The 7187-nt window shown below is 41.0% G+C and overlaps 1 long non-coding RNA gene across 1 annotated transcript in view; it reads right to left on the bottom strand.

The window, feature by feature from the left end:
- The window catches only part of LOC109366025, a 17744-nt gene extending 10557 nt beyond the window's left edge, over window positions 1-7187 (bottom strand). Inside the window, exon 1 of the long non-coding RNA XR_004158875.1 lies at window positions 7084-7187. This is a non-coding gene — a long non-coding RNA (uncharacterized LOC109366025). The remainder of the gene's footprint in view (window positions 1-7083) is intronic.

Here is a 7187-nt window from a genome sequence, read left to right as displayed (position 1 = left end):
GAAGAAGAAGAAGAAGAAGAAGAAGAAGAAAGAAAGAAAGAAAGAAGAAGAAGAAAGAAAGAAAGAAAGAAAGAAAGAAAGAAAGAAAGAAAGAAAGAAGGAAAGAGAAAGGAAGGAAGAAAGAAAGGAAGGAAGAAAGAAAAAGAAAAAAGTGGGGGAGGGTGAAAAGGGGAAAGGAAGTTAGGAAAGCAAAACAGAGCAGAAGGGAAAAAAATCTTTATGATGAGGTGCTCGGCAGGATGAAGGAACAAAAGGAAGGCTTTCTGCCTGTCTCCTGATATTTTCCAACTCAGCAAAAAAATCCATTGTGTAGCTTAAGGGGGAAAAAAAGTTAAAGTTGAAAGCTTAGTGTGTGAAAGCAACTGCTCAACCATTGTGTAATATGGGCTAATGTAATGTCACTGTTTCCCCATGATGTAAGTTGCAATTCTTGTTCCAGTTGCTATGGTCAATGTTATCACTTTCACTTTTCAAAAGGGGGCAATAGGGTGCACGAAGATGGTATTTTTCTTTATCCCACCACCCTTTCCCCATGCCGAAACAAATAGTTCTGTTAGGAAATATCAGTGTTGACCAGATGTCACTGACTTTTTTTTTTTTCTTTTTTTTTTTTGCATGTGTCCCTTAACAGCTGGCAAGAATATCAGCTCAAATTATTCACCACAAGCACACACTTTCTGTTTGTCTCCAGATAAAGGGATTTGAAATCCTGGTTGTCAGAGAGGAATGCTGAAAACTGTGGAATGGATTTCTTTGGGCAGAGGGAATACTTCCTGAACATCTTTAAATCAGTCAAGGATGGTCACAGCTAGCATATAAAACCAAGCAGATCCATTAACTTGGCACTTCATGTTATCAGAAACTGTTTTCTGATGTTTTCTTGGAACCAGTGTCTTGTTCATAACAATTAGCAAATCCAAATATAGCAACACTTTTCAGTCGTGTCACCTGAAAAAAAATCCTAGACGTGGTTACAGAGGAGAAGTACAGTGTATGGATGATGAAAAGAGTGCATGGATAATCTAGAATTGCTTCGGACTAGAACCGTGTGTCTGTGTTACCTTGAAATACAGTCTCTGTATCTCACAAGCAGCTTGAGGGCAGAAGGCAATGCTAGGATTGCAGTGGGACTGCTCCACACATAGCCCAGGTGCCACATGGCTCAGGAGGTGGCAGTCAGGATTCAGCGAGTGACCCTATTCCACTATGTGGAACTGCACATGAAGGGTATGGCTGTGCACAGCACAGAAGAGGGGTTCATTTCTCCTCCTAGGCTGTGAGCTAATGGCCCTTTCACCCATATCAGTGAGGATCATTGCCTTTGGCCTAACTATAGCCTTCTCTTATTTACAGTTGTATCTACTTTTCTCTTTCAAACTGTCATAGCTAACAGATTGCTGCTGTACCCTTCCACAGTTATGGCTCCATCACAACTGTGTGTTTTCAGTTTACAAGCAATCAAAGATTAAGGAGCTTGCAGCCTGAAAGTGATAGCATGATACTGTTATTGGTAGCATTATCTTCAGATGAAGGGAAAACTGAGATCAGATAACTCTGAGTTTCTGAAAACAGTGAAGAAGCAAATCTCAACTCTTCACTTCAGCTTTGTCTCTAAACCAAAATGAACCACCGTTTTAGTTAATGCTGCATCTTACCTTTGCGGTGATCTCAAATAGTTACTCTAGAAGAAAGAGGCAAAGCCTCTAGCCTTGGGAGGGTATGTAACATATAGAGTGTCCCGAGTAGTTAATGGTTATATTATGCTTCAGCATGTTGGGATTTGCATGCTATTATTTGTTCTTTCTAATGAAGCTATAAAGATCTTCACTATTGATAAGAGCAACGACCCTTTTCTAAAGCCTGCTAAGCTCTTGAAATGGCATCAAAATTTAGAGACACAAAACTCCTCCAATGAAATCTGTTATAGCTTCAAATGCTCTAATTCTGTCCCTTTCCAGCAAGCAACAATTCTATTCACTGTTCCATGCGTTACGATGTTCCCTTTGTTAAGTAAACTCTAGCAGTTTTTCATGGTATAGAAAACTTTCCAAATGCATAGTCACCTCCGCTGTCAGCCTCTGAAATACATTCATATTTTTGACCCTTCTTGTTTTGAAATGTAGAAATGGGAACTGGCTTCAGCTTTCTGTCCATTTTATGATGCAAAAAGCTAGGAATATAGGCTACTAAAAAGGACTCTTGGATGACCTACAGTAAGTATGCATTTCTGTAAGAACTCCTAATTCCATCTGAGTTAATACCAGCATCTCTCTCTTCAAGAGAGCCAAGAATGCTTCTTTGCCTAAATTCTTGTGCTGAAGAACAGGAGATCATAGTACTTGCCATGTTTTCTGAAGTAGATTTAGATGCATTAGAAAATTAGATTGTTATATAAAAATTAATGATTTAATTATTAGTGTATTTTCCATCACACTATTTTGTTTGCTTCTCTTGATTGCCTCAAGGCACAGAGCAGATGTTTTCACTGAGCTGTTCTCAATGACTTCTAAATTACTTAATCATTGCAAAATGGCAGCAGTGGCAGCCTTTCTTATAACATTTAATCTCATAATTCCTCATACACTTAAAAAGACCACTTCAAGGCTAAACATACATGTTATTGGAAAGACCACCTCCAGGTACCTCATATAAACAGCAAGAGAGAGATGGATAGGTAAGGAGAGAAAATGAAGAAAAAATCAGAAAGTGAAAAAGCAAAATGGAGAGAGAGAAAGAAAAGAAAGAAAGAAAGCTTATTTATGCACTTGAAAACCATTATAGCTTGGATTTTGCTCAACTATTGATGGCTTGAAACTCAAATATTAATTTAGCTTGATTCTTGAATTTGGTTTGCCTTAGAAATAATTGGGGAGTCTTTTAATGAAGAAAGGAAAAACATTCCTCAAATGTCTGACAATGAAATGTTACTGAAAACTTCTGATTCTTCTAAACAGAAAACCTATTAAAATAAAAAATAAAAATAAAAATAAAAATAAAAATAAAAATAAAAATAAAAATAAAAATAAAAATAAAAATAAAAAATAAAAATAAAAATAAAGACAAGTCATTAATCAGTAACAGCTGTTCCCAGCACCTGTTATTTATTCCTGTCATTAACACTTCCTTTAGCATTTCTGACAAAAACGGGTATTTTCCTATCTGAACACACCATGCTCTTTGGAACATCCTCAGTACTTGATGACTACCTTTGATCTACAAGGTGCATTTGTGAATTACCCCACTATGGTAATGCAGCTTTTCTTTGTCATTTACAAGCTCTTTTTTTATTCTGGCAATGCTAGAGTTCCACCTTCATCTCCTAGCTCTGCCTCTGACTCTCTGATGGACCCTGTCTGTGACAAATAGGGCCACTTCCTTGCAAGTATACAGGTGCCAAAAGATTCTCAACCACCACAACTTCCCTATGCCTGATTCTTACTGAGGCAAATGGAAATTTAAAAGGCTTACAAGCTGGAATTTGCATGCTACAGATGTTGAATGTTTTGGTGTTGATTTTGTCTTTGAGCCTCCAGCTCGCAGCAAGACCTGCTGGGGTCCCCTGTGGAGAGGGCAAGGAGGTTCCTCACAACACCCCTCTGGCTGTCTCCTGCCCCTTCCCTTCCCAGCACAGGAGGCTCCCACACCTCTTCTGGTGTAGGAAAGGAAAGCAAGGGAGCTCAGAGAACAACAAGCATTCTTCAGAGGCACCATTCAATTATGTCCATTACCTGCAGGCTTCTGGTGCTGAAGCTTGGGGCAGGGGAGCCCTATTTTCAGTGACCATACAAAACTCTCCTGTGCACAAGAAGAGCTTTGAAAATCCAGCCAGCTATATCTGGACTTGAAAATCTTTTGATAAATACTAAAATATTTCTGCACACACAGTTAAGCACATCAGTAGCAGGAAAGAAATGCAAGCACACTTGTAATATCTGTGCTGTTTGTTACCTTTTTCCACCTCTCTCTTTTTGCTTAATTAATATCAGTCAAATCTGTTCCATGCTTGTTTGTAGTTTAAACATTGAGATTTGCAGTGGTTTCCTACCATTAGATAATATTTTTCAGCTGAAAGCCACTGCTTTCATTTATGGTTGTTGAAGTTGTGGCAACATTTCTGTTAGTCTTGGGTTTTACAACGTTGTTCTAGTTAAATGCATGCATGAGGCTGGAATTAGGAGAACATTATTTCTTTAATATAGATAAATAAAGAAAGCAGTGTATTGTATTTATCAAAAGGAAATGTCAGCAGAACTTTATAGTCTGGTAATTAGATAAGGCAGATAAGTCTGCTGAGTTTGTGTGCTCACAACTGCCATTCCAGATAACACTTCCTGAAGAAAATTATAAGAAGAACTTAAACAACATTACACGTTTTTCATGGTTCCTTTCTTGAAACTGATATGGAAAGTAAGAAAGAAAATTAAGATACAAGCTACAACAAGCGTGATATGTTGTCCTTCCACGTTTCTTTTTGTGTCTGTGTGTGTTCTGAGCAGTCCAGCTTTGAGCAGGAGCACTGAGTGTCTGTCTTTCCGAAGAAACCCACAACTGCAGCAGTGGCAGCTGTGCCAGGCCATCACCATTGTGGGCAATGGAGAATTCCACAGCCTCTTTGATTCAGAGCAAGGTAAAACCAGGCTGAAGCAAAGGGCTTACAGTTTTCAGACAGGTAGCCTTTGTAAACACCCATGTTTGCATATATGGAAAACCTCATAAAGGTAAAACCCTCAGTATCTTGAAAAGGAAAATACACTAGCAATAGGCAAATTATTTTGGATATGTTGCTCAGATCCAAGTACTGAAGGCCTCATTCTCCTCTGTGTAGTTTTTTATTTCAAATGCAGATTAAGGTTTTGACTCTATGTCTCTTGAAAACTTTCTGGAGAGGTTATAAATGGTAAAGCACCAGCCTTGAACTCTAGGAACTTATTTCTCATAATGCTTTGTGTCTTAGGCAATCAGTTATTCCTGAGAATGCCGTGGTGTAGGTTACATTAAAAGTACTTTCTGACATACAGCCAAATCTTGCAATTTGCTTGTCTTTGACACAGCCTTCCTTGTGCCACTAATGTGCTGTCTATCAGGGCCAGAAAATGGGGCAAGAGGCAGAACATAGCTTTAAAAAATTTCACGTACTAAAGCAAAATCAAAATAACATATGCAATTTGTTAATGAGGTAGAATTCCCAGATTGATTCTATTTTTGAAAAGAAAAGAAAGAAAGGAAGTTTTCGGTGAACTTTCTGTCTGCTGAGAAGCGCTTGCTTGTCATTTTCTTTCTTGCTTCATGAAGAAAGCGAAACCAACAGATTTTCAAGTGGATATTCCAGTTTGCCATCACTGGAAAGCAACTTTACCACTGAAAATGTTCTTTTTAGAAAATAATAACTTGAAAACCTTCTCTAGGAGGTGAAAATTCTGGTTCAAAATGCTCACAAACCCTCTCTGATGCTGACACCCCAGTGATGCTGGGAGCTGGGTGGAAAAGTGGCTCCACAGTGTCTCCTGGCACCAAGAGCAGGCCAGAAGTTTCTCTTGCTCTATCCTTTCCCATACAAAGTTCTTTCCCCTCACAAAGTTCATGTTTCGTATTGTGAAAGAGAACAAGGGATGCCCCCTCCCAACGCTTTCTCCTGCTCAGCCCTCAGTGTGCTGAGAAATCACCCCAAAGAGATGCACAGACTAACCAACACATTGCATCAGCCTGTGCAACTTCAGCCTTGTCCAAGCAGATTTAGACCTGCTGCTCTATAGCAGAATAACTGTGCTTTGGAGAATATAGTGGTGTAAAGCTGCTTTTACCAGTGCAGTTTAGATAAATAAACAAGGGAAGGGAATTTCTTTGCCCTGATACACATGACCTCTATTTCGACATAGCTGCATCCACAGAGGCCATTCTGCTGGTGCAGTTTTATACCAGGAGGAAGATCATCACAGTCATATATAGCCCACGCATAGAGCAGGCTTTTGCACAAACAGTGCTACCCTGAGCAGCTGACATGAGTCTGCACTGTCCCTACAGCTACCCCACAGCTGAGGCACCGCATTTCCCCTCCATGCCACAGAGCAAGGATCCTTCAGCACAGTGCTCAGTGATGCTCTGAGTACATCTCTGCTGGGAAATTAAACAGTTCCTGGTCCCTTGAGCACAGTTATCTGTGCTGTTTCATTGCTGCAGTCATTCCTGCCATGTTTGTTTTCCTCTGACTCACATGGCAGGTAACAGAGACTGCCAGGCCTTAGCAGCCAAGCGGAAGAGGAGCTCCATATGGAGGAAGGGAACAGAGAGGATCCCCATGAGCAGAGGGTGATGACCCTTTGAGCTCTGCTTTACTTCCCACCTGAATGCTGCCTCATGGGACATCTGTCTTAGCACAGTGGCAGACCCTATGCACTCAGAACACTGCAGCTGCATCCCCAACAGGGCGTCTCTGTGCTGCCAGTATGGGGCTCATGTCTCCTCCCTCAAATGATGGATGTTTCAATTGTAATAGGGGTCTTTATTCCATGCAAGCATCTCAAAGCACTATACAAAAATAGCTCTCCATCTCACAGACAAGCAATTGGACTTACAGAGGTAGGAAATAGCTTTGCTCACCTCAGATGGTATTTTGACATTCCCCCCCACCACAATATCCTCTGAACTTCTCCTTGTCCGCACAGCCAGGAGGCCCCTACTTTCCTAAGGCCCTGCAAAGATTAAGTGACCCTGGTCCAAGGTTGCACAGGAAGTCTGGAGGGAGCACTGGAAATAGAAGGGGGCCCTCCTGGGTCCCTGGGCAGCGCCCTGACCACCAGACCATCCTTCCTCTCCCAAGGTCACGCATCGTGTCTGCAGCAGAGCCAGGAATAGTACCCAAGTTTCCTGACGCCTAAGCCCTAATGCACAAAGTACAAATATCAATTTAAAGAGATGCATGAACACGCCTTGCAGTTAAACCTAAGGCACTCTGAGCCCACCATTTGGTATATTTTGAAAGCTGTGTGTGCCTCACTTCAAAAATCCCCCTCTACAAATCTGAGTGCCTGACAAATACTGTCCTTGTCAACCTTGCAAAAAAGCTTGCAGGATGCCACCACTCACCACCAAGAAGCAGGTTTGCAGGTAGGGCGTAACTTGAGTACACCTTCTCCAGCTCCCATCCCAGGGATGAGCCTTGGGGTGGGACAGACATGTACTTTGCACTG

The sequence above is a fragment of the Meleagris gallopavo genome, chromosome 2, assembly GCF_000146605.3.
Source record: "Meleagris gallopavo isolate NT-WF06-2002-E0010 breed Aviagen turkey brand Nicholas breeding stock chromosome 2, Turkey_5.1, whole genome shotgun sequence".
In the NCBI taxonomy this organism is placed as follows: Eukaryota; Metazoa; Chordata; class Aves; order Galliformes; family Phasianidae; genus Meleagris; species Meleagris gallopavo.
The sequence above is the reverse complement of the archived record's forward strand: the minus strand, read 5'-3'. Positions and strand labels throughout refer to the sequence as shown.